Source organism: Solanum lycopersicum, chromosome 4, assembly GCF_036512215.1.
Source record: "Solanum lycopersicum chromosome 4, SLM_r2.1".
Lineage (NCBI taxonomy): Eukaryota > Viridiplantae > Streptophyta > Magnoliopsida > Solanales > Solanaceae > Solanum > Solanum lycopersicum.
In genome coordinates, this window is record NC_090803.1 from 12271872 (window position 1) to 12289918 (window position 18047).

At 32.6% G+C, this 18047-nt stretch overlaps 1 long non-coding RNA gene across 1 annotated transcript; it reads left to right on the forward strand.

The window, feature by feature from the left end:
- Nucleotides 1-1244: 1244 nt before the first annotated feature.
- On the forward strand, nucleotides 1245-17235 carry LOC104646891 (uncharacterized). The gene is made up of 5 exons (XR_011220586.1): nucleotides 1245-1725; nucleotides 5950-6954; nucleotides 14275-14848; nucleotides 14923-15286; nucleotides 16568-17235. It is a non-coding gene; the product is annotated as an uncharacterized lncRNA (long non-coding RNA).
- Nucleotides 17236-18047: the final 812 nt, after the last annotated feature.

Here is an 18047-nt window from a genome sequence, read left to right on the forward strand (position 1 = left end):
ATTAATATTATTAACTAATATGTGACAAATGTAATAACTCACATATATAATATTTTATTATATTTAATTTTTAAATAATAATAACTTATGTTTATTATGAAAATTGTAAGATCTTAGATGTTTGAACCACCAAATACCTCTATAGTGTAATTAAAATAAATTTAAAATATTGTCTATTATTTTTCATAAAATTATTTGGTTTTTTAATATATGTGGATATTTATTTTTCAAATAAAATATACCTATACAAATACCCCTCAACCTATGCCCGAAGTTTCATAGACACACTTATATTATACTAAGGTTTTATTACCACCCTGAACTTATTTTATTAGTAATTTTCTACCTCTTTTCAGCCTATGTGGCACGAGGTTGAAAAAAAAATCAATCGCATTGGCCCCATAAAATAATACCTCATAGGCTAAAAAGAGATAGAAAATTACTTATAAAATAAGTTTAAAGGGTAATAAGTATAAATATGTCTCTGAAATTTCGGACATAGGTTAAAGGGGTACTTAAACATTATCCCTTAAAAATAAATAAGAAAAAGATTATATTATTGAGATGTGTGCATACATTGAAATCTTACAATCAAAGCACAATAATCTATATACCATGCATACATTGAAATCTTACAATCAAAGCACAATAATCTATATACCAAAGAAGTTGTATTCTTTTATTTTGTTTCTTCCATTTTATACATCCTTCTTCAACATTAATTGTTAAATTTAGTTTTTAAAATTTAATTTGATCAAGTTTCAAACTAAAATAAAAATTTAATTAATTATAGAATTCAATATGTTTTAAAATTATACTAATACAACTATAAATAGTCATTATTCACATATGATTTTGAAGAAAACAAATATAGTAAATTATCAGTCAAACTTAATATTAATCAATTAATATGAGAGGAATGAATTATTTCACACACATAATACTTTATTATATTAATATAGATGTTATATTTTAATATAATTGGATTACTTGGTAGTATGAATATTACAAAATCATTGATATTAGGATCACATAACAACTTTTTAGTTTGATTCAAAATACAGTATATTATTTTATATTTAATTAATTGTTTAATTTATTTATATTTTTATTTATTTTTCATATACTTTATTATTTTTTATTATTATTTTATATACGTGCAATGCATAAGTATGTATACTAATATTAAAAAAATAGAGATTTTATATTATTTTACGTTATAATTTTATGATGTGACAAAAATTACTTTCTCACGCAACTATTCTTTCGATCTCATAGTGTACATTATCTTCCTCTTTTCTTGATTATCCCTCTTTAAATAATCAATCTTTTTCACCATCTTATAAGTTTCTTACATGGCACTTGTCAAAAACAGTGAATTTTGTTGAACCCCTTGGGAAAGGGTTAGCAATTAGTATATTTTTTGCACATAATTCATAGAGATGGGTGTGGAGGGTGTGGGGGGTGGGGGTGGGGTGGGGGGTTTGAGAGAGTAGAAGAGGTAAAAATGGGTGGTGGATCTTGGATAAATATGAGGGCATTTGATTGATATACAGTGCAAACAATATTGATTTTCCTTTTGGTAATGGTGGTTTCTTTTTATAGTGGAACACTTCTTATTGAAAAACCCATCTTTATATGTACCTCAACAAGAACAACAACAGCTTGAAAAGCAACAACAATTGTCTATTGCTTCTAATTTCAGTTCTTTAGAATCTATCTCTGGTTAGTACTCTTTTTTTGAAAATTATAAAGTTTAAATCTTTCAGTGCTAACGAAGAAGTTACTAGAGTATTTGAGTTATAGGGAATCTTTGTTGCAGTGTTGTTGAAGTTATGTTTTGTTTGGCTAATGACAGGAAGATGAAAACATTTAGAGTTGCTTTTAAGCAACGGGTGATCCTTTTTTTTCCTTTTTGGTATAAGAGAAAGTGAATATGCTTTTATGTTTTCATTGTGGGTGGTAAATTTGATAGAGATGAGATAATCAGGAGCTGTTTTGTGTTTTTTGTTCAAGCAATATAAAATCATCAATGCAGAAAAAAAAACTAATCTTTATCACTGCTGTTTACCATTTTTAGGTAATTGAATCATGTTTTTTTTTTAAAAAAAAATTATTTGGTTCTAGACAGAATTGAAGGTACTGTACTCTGAGCAATTTGGGTAAATGTTGTGTGTCGCTTACATAGGAAAGACAGTGAGGTGGATTAGTAATGGTTTGGCTTCTATTTTGCCAAGTGGTTTAGTAGACATTGCAAATTTGGCAAGGACACTTTTGTGGTAAAAAATTGGACAATGTTCAGTGGAGTCGAATAACTGGTTGTTGATTATGTTATGCCCAATAGGACCACAAGGGATGTTCCATGGACATATCTCATGTTGCAATCTATGGTACTGGATATTTTATTGCATAGTTGTGGGATTGAAGCCCTTCCTGCAGAGTTCTGTTATTGTTTGATAGAGGAGAATAAAGGAAAAGTGTCTTCTATTGATAATGGAAGACTGAATAAATACATTGTAGCTAAACTAAGATGATGTTAAGTAATGCTAAAAAAATATGCTAAAACTAACAGTAGCTAACAGAATTTTAAACAAACTATGAATCAGAAAACAGCTAACATATAGCAATTTATTCTGATATGCACTTCCTCAACATTCTTCTGCCCTGCGTCATCTTCTAGCTTGAATTTAGGTCATGTAGTTCTAGAAGACAATTGGAACAATCCTACTGGCTCAAGAATTGCATACTCCAAGCTTCATTCTAAGGAGTTCATACCCATTAACATGAATTGGCTGAGTGAATACATCAGTTATTCGATCTTCTGACTTGCAATAAAACAATTTCACCTCTCTATTCAAACACTTCTGTGCTTCCTTGTTGCGCCAGATCAAGATCTAGCATAGTCTTCCTTAGCTAAAGAACTTGATTAACAACTGCTGTTGACTGTGCCACGATGCCTTGCTTCTTTGAGCACCGTGATAAACATCCCTAACCAAGGTGCCACGATACCTTGCTTCTTTGAGCACCATGATAAACATCCCCAACCAAGGCTAAAAAAATAACTGAGGTGCTTTTCATGCCATCTAACCTCGCAACTTGAAGTTCTAACTTTTCCCGAACCTAATACCATGGTCCAAAGTTCTCTTGGCATACCTTATCACTCTTTTGGCTACTTTCATGTGCATTTCACTTGCACAATTCAGAAATCTAGATCATACACTTTCCTGCTTGCAGAATGTTGGGTCTTGTGGCAGTGAAATACATGAGACATCCAACCATACTTGTATAACTTACCTTGTCACTACTTTCATCTTTAATCAACTTTTCTTTCTTATTCCTTGGAGTGTTCATAGGTTTGCAATCTTCCATTTAGAACTTCTTCATTATCTCCCTTGCATATTTATTTTGGCTAATTAACACTTCATTTTGGGTTTGACAAATCTGCTGCGCTCCAAGAAAGTAAGACATTTCTCCCAAGTCTGTTATTTCGAACACTTTCTTCATCTTTATCTTCAATTCATCTATCATTTCAAGGCTTTTGCCTATTACATGAAGATCATCAACATAAAGTGATATAACCACCATACTAGAATCTCCTTTTTAATAGGGAAAAGAGTCTAATTTACCCCTCAACTTTGTCATTTAGAGCTGATATACCTCTTGTTATGAAAGTGACTCATATATACCCCTACTTATAAACAAATGACTCACATATGCCCTTTTCCTCTAACTAATATGAAAAAACAAGAACTTTAATGTAATTTTTTTTTCTAAAAAATATAATCCTATATGTGTAAATTTAATCCTCGTCAAACATATTTTTTTTTACTTTTTTTTGTTTCAAAAACTAATTTAGAATTATTATTTTGATAATCAAAATTTATTTATGTTTCACTAATATTCTTGTAAATCTTATTGTATTGTAGATGACCAATTTTTTTTTTCGAATACAAAAATTAAATTACAATATAGACATAAGAAATAGTTATAAATATTTTTTCTTTACACTAAGGAATGAAAGAGAAAAAATAAGAATAAGAAACTCAAATAATTATGATAAAAGAAGTCAAAAAATAATTTATGTATGAAAAAAATTAAAATATACCTTGAACTTTGATAGAAGAATCATATATATCTCCAGTAATTTTTAAAAAAATTAAAAGTAAAAAATATCAATTTAAAACTAATTTTTTCATTTTCGTTAAATGAAGGGTATATGTGAGCTCATTTGTAACGGCAGGGGTATATGTGAGCTGTTTGTATAACGGTAAGGGTATATATGAGTCACTTTCATAACGAGGGGTATATCAGCTCCAAATGACAAAATTGAGGGATATATGAGACTCTTTTCTCTTTTTAATAAATAGAGTTTATTCGCTTAGGCTTTTCTTAAAACCTAATCCTTGCAAGTGATCATCAATTCGACTGTACCAAGCCCTTGGAGCTTGTTTTAAAACTAAAGGGCTTTCTTCGATAGATACACTTTGTCGTCTTGTCCCCTTACAGAAAAACCTTGAGGTTGCTCCATATAAATTTGCTCCTGTAGAAAATCATTTTAAAAAGATGACTTGACATCTAATTGGAAGATTTTCCAACCTCTTTGAGCAGCAATAGTTAGTAACAGGCTTTTAGTATCAAGCTTAGCACTGGAGCAAAGGTTTCTGATTTATCAACTCCAAAATTTGTGAGTAACCTTTCACATTAAGTCTTGCCTTGAGCTTGTTAACCGATCCATTATCATTTAATTTCATACGATAAACCCACTTCACACCAATGATCTTCATATGTTGTGGTTTTCCATAAGCTACCAGGCTACAACTTTCTTAATCATGGCAAGCTCCTCCTCCATTGCAGCTTGCCATTTGAGGATCTGAAACGGCTTCTTAAAATCCAGAAGGCTCTAAAATGGCCACATTGTGCATCTCTGGTATATGCAGAGTGACCTTGTTCCTCTCACAGGTTGATCATCAATGTCCTCATCTAAATCTAGTAGATTGCTTGTAATCTGCTTTTGGTTAACCTTTTCCAGTCCTATTGCTCATTCTCCATACAAAAATACGTCTCTGCTTCCCATAATTTTCCTTACATGAGGCTGAAATTTTTTGTAAGCTTTGGAGATCGTACTATAACCAATAAAGACTCCAGATTCAGTTTTCTTATCTAACTTGTCCCTCTTAAAATGTGGATATGAGAGAAACACAAACAACCAAAGATAATTAAATTTTGTAAGGACGACTTATACCCGTGCCATGCCTCAAAAGGTGTCTTTTTCCTTCATGGCTTTTGTTGGCAACCTATTCAGCAAAAGAAATAGTAGTGCTAGCTGCTTCTGCCCATAACATTTTTTGATAGGCCCTTCTCATATAACAAGCATCTCGACATCTCCATTATCAATCTGTTCTTCCTTTCACTAACACTATTTCACTGCGGAGTATATGGGACAGTGAGTTGATGCTCAATTCCTGCATTTTCTCAAAACTTTTCAGATTGATCAGAGGAGTAGTCGGTACCATTATCTAATCTAAGCATTTGAATCCTGCAACCACTTTGATATTATACCAAAGCCTTGGGTTTCTAGAACTTCAGGTATTTCAGATTTGAATCTGAGAAAATAAATCCAACACAATCTTGTCACATCATCAATGAATGCTATAGCATATTTACTTCCATTAAGAGAAGTAGTCCTATGTGGTCCACACAAATTAGTATGGACTAAGGGGGCCTGTTTGGATTGGCTTTTGGCTTATAGATTATAAGCCAAAAGCCATAAGTTAGGATTTCTAACTTATGACTTATTTTTGTTATTTTGGCTTTAAAATAAGTGCTTATAAGTGTTTTTTAATTTTACCCAAACACTTCAAAACTGCTTAAAAACTATTTTGGCTTAAAAGCACCTAAAATAAGCCAATCCAAACGGGCACTAATTGAAGCTTCAATGATGCTCTGCAGGTTGCCTTGGCAAAAGACATCCTACTTTGCTTTCCCGATTGACGTGTGTTGCAAGTGGCGTGTTCATCCTCCATAAGTGATAGTCCTCGAAGGCTCGAAGCATATCTTTCTTCAGCATGTAAAAGAGTGTCCTGTATATTTGTTGTCATCTTTTGGCTTAGACAGGCAACCAACTTTTCCTCTATTGGATCAAAGGAAAAACTCTTTCCTCTCATTTTAACTTGACAAATTTGTTGGCCCTTTAGGTCATAGATCACACACTTCTTAGCCTCAAACATAAGCTTAAAACCATTCTCCAAAAGTTTCCCTATGCACAACAAATTTTCAGGAACAAAAAGTACATTTGAGATTAACTTTGTACCTAAGTAGCTTTCAATAGCTACGGTGCCTTTCCCTTTGGCTGGAAGATAATCTCCATTACCAATTCTGTCTTTAGAGATTGCAGATCTGTGTAACTCTCTGAAGATCTCTCTGTCGTGAGTCATATAATTTGTACAACCGCTATCAATTGACCAACTTCCGCTTGAACTTCTACTTGCAAAACAAGTAGCCACAAACAACTGATCTTCTTCTTGTTCATCTGCAATTTGAGCTCCATTTAATTGTTGTGATCCTTTTCCTTTTCAAATAATCTCAGCATGACCAAGTTTATGACGCTTTCTGCATCTCACACCAGTTTTTTTCCAGCATTTGAAGTGTGGATGATTTCTCTTCCCAAAATGCTGATATGGTGGATAGTTTCCACCTTTGTTGTTGTACCTAGAATTGCTATCAGTTACAGAAGCTTCTATCGATGTAGCATAGCTCTACTTTAACTTCTGCTTCCTGCCTTTGCCTCCAGCATTGAATTGATGCCTTGCTTAAAAAGCTGCTTCAACAGTTGCCTTGTTCCTCATTATTCTTCTTTGTTCTGTGCTTGCAAGGAGTTTAAAAGTTCTGCCGAAGTAATGTTTGACAGATATTTTGTATTTTCCAGTGAAGCAATTGTTGTTTCAAACTTTTCAGGTAAAGTAATACATATTTTCTGGACAATCCTTGTATCAGAAAGTTCGGTACCAGGCAACTTCATCTTATGGGTCAGGCTAATAAGTTATCTGAGTACTCTTTAATTATCTCAGATTCCTTCATTTTTTGCATCTTATATTCCCTCACCAGGTTTAAGAACTTCGCATCTCAAATTCTTTTATCTCCATAATATTCCTTTTTCAGAAAGTCCCATATTTCCTTAGCTGATCTAAGAGTCATGATTCTGGAAAAATAGTATGAGATATTGCAGCATAGAGACACTCCTTCTCCTTCGCCTTCGACTTCCCGGTCTTCTTCTCTTTGTGAGTTCTAATCTGAGCCATTGTAGGGTTGCCTGGTAAAGGGGGAACTTAATAATCCTCCTCTACTGCCTCACAGAGACCACATGCATGATGCATCCATGTAGTCTTCCATCCTAACAGCCAAACCTGATAGTTTTCTCCATCAAAAATTGGCGAAGCAATTGATGAAAAAATACCTTCACCTTCCATTATTCTGCAAGCTAGTTTTATGGATTGGTTTGGTTATGTTTGGGTTTCACTCAATCAATATAACTCACAAATTCTCACAAAGTCCCTTAAGAACTAAAGGGCTGTGATGCCAATGTTAGTGTTTAAAAGAGGAGAATAAACTGATCGAAGAAGAAAACGAAAAATGTCGTCTATTGATATCGGGAGACTGTATAAATGCATCGCAGCTTAACTAAAGATGCTGTGAAGTAATGGTGAAAAGTCTGCTAAAACTAAGTTAGTGCTTGCTGAAATTGAGGAACTATACTTAACAGTAGCTAACAAAATTTTAAACAAATTAGGAAACAGAAAACAGCTAAAATATAGCAAATTATTCTGGTGTGCACTTCCTCAACATTTTTCTGCCCTACGCCATCTTCTAGCTTGAATTTAGGTCATGTAGTTCTAGAATACAGTTTCATTTTTGAAATGTTACTTAGCTTTCCTTGGGAAGAACATAAAGGTGGAAGATTCTGGTGTAGTTGTTCCAGTTATTTTGTAAATTGACTCACTAAAATAGGAACACGCAAAAGAAAGAAAGTATGTGATTGAAATGGTGAAAGATGCCAACAACTGGTGGTATGTTGAATGCTTTTTCTCAATTGGTGTATAGATTATAAGTTTTAGCAGGTTCTCAAGGAAATAGATTTATGTTATGACTTCAGATATTCATTCGTGATTCTCAAACATAGAGTGGAATATTCAGTTGCGAAAAAACTGGTTGTTAAGCATACTGATCAATAGAAAAAAGATAACTTAAAAAGCTTATGAACATTCCTTTAAAGAAAGGTTCTGCTGTTTTACGAACTGGGATCTAGGTAAAAGATAGTGTTGTTTCTGTGGATTGATAGAATCAACTCAAACAAACAAAAACAGTGACATATGATTGGTCATGATATCCTGCTCTATAGTTAATACCAATCTATACTTGTTTGGGTAGATTCTGATAGATAATAGATTCTATCACATAGATGTTCTTTTGCATTTTCTGTAGAATCTTTCAGGTACAAGTTCTTATCCAAGAAGTGGATTTTTCTATAAGATGATTTTGGTATCCTGATCTATAAAAAGAATACATTAAATAGCATTCCAGTGGCCTAGTAGTCGATGAAGGCATGATAAGGTATAAACTTCCAAAGACTAGGGTTCAAATCCCAGCATAACCCCCCCAACCCCCCGAATTTTCCTAAATCTTGGTGGGCAGAGTTACTCGGTACTTGTGCTAGTGAGAGGTGGAATTATGACACTTAGCTTTTGAGATAAGTCATGTGCTATTTTGTTAGATCCTTGTCCCTTGCACATGAGATAGCTTAAATTGAGTGCCAAAATATCAAAGAGTGCAATGACTATTAGGAGACAATTGGAAAAGGCAGGCTATTTTGCCCTCGATTTGCTTATAACTTGCAAGATTCACATTGCATATGAACTAGGTCCAAGTATAACTTATTAAAAAATTGAGCTTCTTGTCATCTCAGTTACTGTTTCTAGTTCAGTGCGCCACATGATAAAAATCTTTTAATGTGGATAACCTTTTCACATGTCGCGGTAATAACAGACCCTTCATATCATGTGATGTATATTCTCAGTTAACCTTAATAGTCTTGTTGACGAGGATTTCTCCATTCTTTTATATTTGTTACTGTCAATTTTTCTCTTTATCATGACGTACAAACTACAATTCTCTCAAGAAACTGGAGGCAAACTTTAACCATAGAAGAGAGAATTGGGGTAATAAAAAGAAGACAGTTGGGGGTAAGGAAAAAAGAGAGGATTGTTGAGTGTGTGCCAGCAATTCATAAGTAACTTATTGCTGTATCCAAGAAAAGATTCCTCCCATCCAAGAAGTATAACTTTGTGGAATTGGACTCTTCTATTAAAAAACTTATTAGAAAAATATTTCTATTTTCATTAACCTCAATACTCTCTTTTTTCGTTACCTGCAATTCCTTTTTTTTTCATTACCCCTATTTCTCTTTTCTATGGTTGATGTTATCGTTGAACAAAACTTTTCATCTTTCTACTGAAGAATGTAGTGATTTGCCTCTACATTGGATCAGTAATACAGACTTTGTTATTATTTTGATTTTTATGATATCTTTTCGTTGATCAAAACGACATAAATGATTTTCAGGTCAATGAGTGCTAGAAGTGTTTGAAAATCTATATTGTTATGATTTTTGAGAGATTTTTAGAATTCGGTGTTAAGAGAACTTGCTTTTCTATTGTCTTTTGTTAAGGCTAATCATCAAGCTTTGATTTTTCTTGTTTGTTAATGTATATATCTTTGGCTATTCATCAAGCTTTGATTTTCTTTGTTTGTTAATGTATATATTTTCTTGCTATTTTTTAAAAGGAGAAAAATTAAACTAATAATTGTCATATCTGCATTTTAGTGTTGATAATCTGAACTAAGAAACTCATTGCTACAAATTGCAACGAATGGGGTCAAGAAGATTTACAACAAAAAAGAACTTGCAGAAGATTGGTGCTTTGAATGTCAAGATGGAGGAGACCTCATGATTTGTAACTATGAGCAAAATCCTTTTGCTAAAAAAATCAATTTTACTTTTGGTATATTTGATAAATAAACAAGAGACATGGTCATCGTAAAAATGTTTCCAAATTATGACTATGTTTCTAGTTTATTTCATCAATTATACCAAAAATAAAATTATTTTTTAGCAAAACGACTTGCCTATAGTTATAAATCGTGATCTCTCCTCCATCTTTACATTCAAAGCATCGATCTTCTGAAAGTTCTTCATTGTTGAATATCATCTTGCCCCTCTTCGTCATAATTTGTAGCAGATGAGTTTTTGAAATTGAATTACTAGTGACCCACTTCACTATAATCAAGAAAATTTTCATGTTCAGTTCAGATGATTTAAACTAAAATGTAGATATGACAATTGTTAGTGTAATAATTTTCCATGTAGAAAAATATATATGCATTAATAAACAAAGAAAATCAAAGCTTAATGATTAGCTTGGAGAAAGAAATACCCATTAACAGAAAAGCAGGTTCTCTTAACACATAATTCTGAAGAAATATCTAAATTATAGATTTGCTAACACTTCTAGCACCCATTGACCTAAAAACATGAATATCATTTTGATCAACACCGAAAGATGTGATAAAAATCAAACAAGAAAAAAGATCAACATTATTAGTCCAACCTAGACAGAAATCTCTTACTTCTTTAATAGAAAGTTGAAAAATTTTGCTTAGCGATAACATCAACCATAAAAAGAGAAAATTGGGGATAGTAAAAAAAAAGAAAGGATTGTTGAGTGTGAGAAATTCATAACTAACTGATTGTAAGTATAACTTTATTGAATTGAACTCTTCTATTTTAAAAACCTTATTAGAAAAATCTTTCAATTTTCGGCACCCCCAATTCTCTCTTTTTTTCTTTACCCCAATTTTCTTTTTCTATGGTTGATGTTATTGTTGAACAAAACTTTTCACCTTTCTATTGAAGAATGCAGTGATTTGTGTCTACGTTGGACCAGTAATGCAAATTCTTTTCTCGTTTTAATTATTATGATATCTTTCGATAATCAAAACGACATTCATGTTTTCTAGGTCAATGAGTGCGTGTTTGAAAATTTATAATATTGTTATGATTTTTGGGAGTTCTTTAGAACTTTGTGTTAAGAGAATTTCTTTTCTATTGTGTTTTAGTAATATGTATTTCATTCTCCGGGCTAATCATCAAGTTTTTTCATGTTTTTAGGTTAATGAGTGCAAAATGTGTTTGAAAATTTGTAATATTGTTCTGATTTTGAGAGTTCTTTATTTTGTGTTAAGAGAATCTCTTTTTTTATTGTATGTTGGTAATAGGTATTTCATTCTGCGGGCTAATCATCAACTTTTGATTTTCTTTGTTTGTACAAAGGACTTGTACACTAATAATTATCGTATCTGTATTTTAGTTTTGATTATATGAACTAAACATGAGAAGTTTCTTGATTATAGTCATGTGGGTCACTAGTAATTCAATTTCAAGAAACTCATCTTCTATAAATTGCGACGAAGAGGTCCAAGAAGATTTTCAACAAAGAAAAACTTGCAAAAAATTGGTGCTTTGAATGTAAAGATGGAAGAGAGGTCATGATTTGTGACTATGGACAAGTCCTTTAGCTAAAAGATCAATTTTATTTTTGGTATAAATTGATAAATAAATTAGAAAAATGGTCATCATTCGGATACATTTTTATGATGACCATGTTTCTAGTTTATTTCATCAAATATACCAATCTTCTGCAAGCTCTACTTCGATGAAAATCGTCTTGCCCCTCTTCATTGCAATTTGTAGCATTGAATTACCAGAGACCCACTTCACTATAATGAAGAAAATTTCTCATGTTTAGTTCAGATGACTAAAACTGATATACAGATATGACAGTTGTTAGTGTAATTCTTTCCCATTTAGAAATAAATATATACATTAACAAACAAAGTTTGATGATTAGCTCGGAGAAAAAAAATATCCATTAACTAAAAAGCAAGTTCGCTTAACACATCATTGAAGAAATACCAAAATTATAAATTTGCAAACACTTCTAGCACCCATTGACCTAAAAACATGAATGTCATTTTGATTAACACCGAAAGATGTCATAAAAATTAAAATCAGCATTATTAGTCTAACCTAGATGGAAATCACTACCTTCTTTGATAGAAAACTGAAAATTTTTGCTTAGCTATAACATCCACATAGAAGAGAAAATTGGGGGTAACAAAAAAAGAGAGGATTGTTGAGTGTGTGTGAGCAAATTCACAAGTAACTGATTGGAAGTAAAACTTTATTGAATTGGACTCTTAAATTAAAAAATCTTATTAGAAAAATCTTTCTATTTTTCGTTACCCCCAATTCTCTCTTTTTTTCATTACCCCAATTCTCTTTTCTATGGTTGTTGTTATCGTTGAACAAAACTTTTCACCTTTCTATTGAAGAATATAATGATTTGCATCTACATTGAACAAGTAATGCAAATTCTTTTCTTGTTTTGATTTTTATGATGTATTTCGGTTGATCAAAATGACATTCATATTTTTAGGTATTGGGTGCTAGAAATGTTTGAAAATCTATAATATTGTTAAGATTTTTGGGAGTTCTTTAGAATTTTGTGTTGAGAGAATTTCCTTCTCTTGTGTTTTGGTAATAGGTATTTCATCTTCCGGGCTAATCATCAAATTTTGATTTTCTTTGTTTACTTAATGTATATATTTTTTCTGCTATTTTTGTAAATTGAAAAAAATTACACTAATAATTGTCATATTTGTATTTTAGTTTTGATCATTTGAACTAAATATGAGAAGTTTCTTGATTATAGTGATGTGGGTCAATGGTAATTCAATTTCAACGAACTTTACAAATTGCGACGAAGAGGTGCAAGAAGATTTTCAACAAAGAAGAATTTGCAGAAGATTGGCGCTTTGAATGTAAAGATGAAAGAGAGTTCATGATTTGTGACTCTGGGCAAGTCTTTTTGCCAAAAAAATAATTTTATTTTTGGTATAATTGATAAAATAAACTAGAAAATGTTCATAATTTGGAAACATTTTTATGATGATCATGTTTTTAGTTTATTTCATCAAATATACCAAAAAAATTGATTTTTTTAGCAAAATGTCTTGCCCATTGTCACAAATCATGAGCTCTCATCCATCTTTACATTCAAAACACCAATCTTTTGCAAGCTCTACTTCGATGAAAATCGTCTTGCCCCTCTTCGTTGCAATTTGTAGCATTGAATTACCAGAGACCCACTTCACTATAATGAAGAAAATTTCTCATGTTTAGTTCAGATGATTAAAACTGATATGCAGATATGACAGTTAGCGTAATTCTTTCCCTATTTTAGAAAAAATAGCAAAAAATATATGCGTGATGATTAGCCCAGAGAATGAATACCCATTAACAAAACACAATAAAAAAGCAGGTTCTCTTAACACAATTATGAAGATATACCAAGAATCATAACAAAATTATAGATGTTCAAACACTTCTAGCACCCATTGACCTAAAAACATGAATATCATTTTGATCAATCAAAATATGTCATAAATAAGAAAAAAAATTAACATTATTAGTCCAACCTAAACGGAATTCGCTACCTTCTTTAATAAAAAGCTGAAATTTTTTTATTAGCGATAACATCAATCATAAAAGAGAATTGGAGGTAATGAAAAAATTGAGAGTAACGAAAAAAGAGAGGATTGTTAAGTGTGTATTTACTATTCATAAGTAAATGATTGTTGTATCCAATAAAAGATTCCTCCAATCCAAACATAACTTTGTTGAATTGGACTCTTCTATTAAAAGACCTTATTAGAAAAATCTTTCTTTTCTCGTTACGCCCAATTCTCTCTTTTTTTGTACCCCCAATTCTCGTTTTTATGGTTTTTGTTATCGCGATAGAAAAATTTTCAGCTTTCTATTGAAGAATGTAGTGATTTGCATCTATGTTGGACTAGTAATGCTTAATTTTTTTCTTGTTTTTATGATATCTTTTTGTTGATCAAAACGATATTCATGGTTTTTAGGGAAATGGGTGCTGGAAGTGTTTGGAAATCTATAATTTTGTTATGATTCTTGGGAGTTCTTAGAATTTTGTGTTAAGAGAACTTGTTTTTTGTGTGTTTTGTTAATGGGTATTTCATTCTCTAGGCTAATCATCAAGCTTTGATTTTCTTTGTTTGTTAATATATATATATATATATTTTTCAATTTTTTCTAAAAGGAAAAAGATTACACTAACAATTGTTATATCTGCATTTTAGTTTTTATCATTTGAATTAAACATGGGAGCTTGATTCTAGTGAAGTGGGTCTCTGGTATTTCAATTTTAAGAAACTCATCTGCTACAAATTGCGACGAAGAGGGGAAAGAAGATTTTCAACAAAGAAGAATTTGTAGAATATTTATTGGTGCTTTGAATGTAAAAACGGGGGAGCGCTCATGATTTGTGACTAGTGCTGGCAAAATGAGCTCATATTTTGATAACCCGCCCAACTTGCTCATATTTTAATGGGTTGGGTGAGTGACTTTTTACGTGGGTAGTAAAATATAGGTTGATATCCATATTCAACCCATAAAATATGGATTAGCCAAACGGATTAAGCTTCTATTATTCACTCAAAATTCATGAAAATATGGGTAAACTAGTATTTCACCCAACCCATTTAGTACCCAATCCATTTTTAAATATGGGCGGGTTGAATTATTATCCATTTTCAACCCACCTAAATTTGACCAAACCCGCCCATTTGCCAAATCTATACTTTACATATTTGTTAGTTGCTTACAGACTCCATCCAAATCTGCCGATCATGATGTTCGTCTATTTCTTCTAAGGTATGACTTAGTCTCAATATGTGGACATGTAAGTTTTTATGTATGTCATTTATTAAGTTAGTTATTTGGTGCAGGTTAGGAAATATGACAACTAATGAGAAAGTGCTAAGATCAAGCATTGTTCGAACTCGAAGCCTTTCTTTCTCGGTCGTCCGTCTTAATAAGCGGATTCCGATTCATGCAGTCCTTCTCTGCTGCATTATGATCTGCAGGGGTATTTGAAGTGCTTGATGTTGGTTGTGGTGTTGCCAGTTTCTCTGCCTATCTTCTTCCTTTAAGTATAGAAACAACGTCCTTTGCTCCTAAAGATGATCATGAGAACCAAATTCAATTTGCTTTGGAACGAAGAATCGGTGCAACAATATCTGCTATAGCGCCAAAGCAGCTGCCATATCCTAGCAACTCTGTTGAGATGTCGAGTTGATTGGCATGAAAATGGTGAGCGCTGCATTTATTATACAGTAAAATCTTTAAGTTTAAATGTGTTTTTCTGTATGTGACTAGTTTGAGATTAACTCTGGAGAGTGTTCGTGAATATTTTGGCTTCCTACATCCTGCACATTCATTACTGAAACAACATCTAGATTCTCAAAGATTGTACTTTTGGAACTCATTATCATGTTAGAAGCAAAGTTAATGTACATTCACAAAACAGGTCCTCATAACTCAAGCACACTTTGGATTTTCTCGAAGATTCCGGTCCTCTAGCTATAGGATTAGCATATATCTGATTTTGAAAAACAAATGCCATTGTTTGCCTCTCATACTAACTACTATACACATGTAGCTCCTCTTTCCACTTTGTAATAGTCTTGAAACTCTTAAATAATTCTAGTCATCCATGAAGTCTACTTAACAAACTCTCATTACTATTAAATTGTCATCGCTCAGACTCTCTGACTAAGAACAGAACTTTGTTTCTTCATGGTGAAAGAAGTTATGTGATATACCTTGTTCATATGGTATGACCACATAGTTAGCGTTTCTGCATGATGCCGTTATGATGCCCATTCTTGACAACTGAAGCAACATAGCATAATGCAGAGGAGAAACTTGTAAACATCTGTGGTTCTCAGGATGATTTTAAACCATCATGGAGAACACCTCTGAGGAACTGTATTACTCTAAGTGACACATTATCTAATAAAAAGAAACTACTGCCTTGGTCACAACGTCTTTCAGAGTATTCACAAAGTCTTAGTCAGCTAGGTTTGTGAGTTCTTTTCCTTAGTGTTCTATTCAATTAATTGATTATTCTGTTGGCCAGTTGTTTAGTTTTGGAACAATCTTAAAGTGAATGAAAATGTAATACAATGTTAAGTTTTATATTCTGTCAAATAAGTCTTCTGAAATATCCCTCAAGATTGGTAATCACGAGCAAGAAAAACAATCTTTCTTCATTTAGTATCAGTAGCAGTATTTATGATTGTAGTAACACCTTTATTTTTCATACTATGAGTGTTTCCTCTAATGACTATGGTACCATAAAACTATATAGTATATAGGGTAAAAATTTTAAAAGACTCTTAGTCCTGATCATATACTCCTGAGGAAAGTAATAGATCAAGTAGATTTAGTTAGGAAGAATGCAACTGAGCTCCAGATACAACTTTGAAGCCATTTTCTTTTAACATTGGTAAACGTACATGAGTAATTCTTTTTCACTTCCTTTTGGGGAAAGAATGCTTGCTTAAAAATGTTATAATCGGTTTGCTGCAGGTATTGATCCAGAGAAGTTCTTAGCAGATACAATCTATTGGCAAGATCAAGTTCGTCATTTCTGGAGACTGATTGATGTAAACGAGAAAGAAATATGTAATGTAATGGACATGAGTGCTTCACTTGGTGGATTTGCAGTCGCTCTTAGTACTGTTGGGTTATGGACCTTTTTCCCTTCCTATGTGGATAAATAAAAGTCCAATTTGGACCAACCCATTTTTGCCCATAGGCCCATTTTTATGAGGCAAATATAAACCTATTTAGGGTCTTATTTTCAGACATACAAGAGTGTTTTTTCAGCAGCCAAAAAGAGAGAAAGAGAGATTTTCGCAGTCAAAAATTCAGCCCTAACAGCCAACTTCAAATTGTGATCCCCGCTTAGTTTCTTGTCCGATTGAGCTGATTTTTGGACAACATATTATCTTCATCTCAATCTTTGATTAGGAACTGATAGAGTTGGATTTGGTGGCCTGCAGCTTCAGTTTTGCTGTCGTGAACAGTAGCTGCGAAATTGGTGTTTTTGCTCCTTTAATTCTCTAGATTTGGTGCAATTTTATTTTGTTGTTGCTCGTTGTTTGGCACTTGTTTTGTGGACAATTTTGGAGAACAATATTGTAACTCTTGGTGATTATAGTGGAGCTTTTGGTCCCGTGGTTTTTTACTCTTCACATCGAAAGGTTTTTCACGTAAATCTTGGTGTCTTGTGTGATTGGTTTATTATTGTCTTGTTATATTTGTTTGGTTGAATTACTTGCTGCCTTACTATCATATTGCTTGTGGTTGTTTGTATTCTCTTGGTTCAAATCGAGAAGGGAAAATATAGACTTGGGTATTCTTCCGCTGTTATCCTGTCAGACATTCTTTGTTAGTGCCTTGTCTTTCCCAACAAAGTGGTATCAGAGCATTGGTTATTGTTGATTGTCGTTTTGAATAATGGAGGCAAATATGAGCAAAATGGTGTGTTTAAATGGTAGTAACTATCATATTTGGAAAGGCAAGATGAAAGATCTTCTATTTGTCAAGAAGATGCATTTACCTGTGTTTGCTTCTAATAAGCCTCAGTCTTTGAATGATGAAGAATGGAAATTTGAGCATCTGCAGGTTTGTGTCTATATTAGACAATGGGTTGAAGATAATGTTAGAAATCATATTGTGAATGAGACACATGCCAAAAGTTTGTGGGACAAGCTTGAGACACTTTATGCTTCGAAGACTGGCAACAACAAGTTGTTCCTATTGAAACAATTAATGAATATCAGGTATAAAGAGGGCACTCTTATTTCTGATCATATTAATGATTTTCAGGATGTTCTTGACCAGCTTTCCGGAATGGGTGTAAAGTTTGATGATGAGATACAGGGACTTTGGCTTCTTAATACTCTGCCAGACTCTTGGAAAACTCTTCGAGTTTCTTTGACTAATTCTGCCCCCAGTGGTGTTGTAACCATGGAATATAAGAAGATCTCAAGCCTCATCTTCT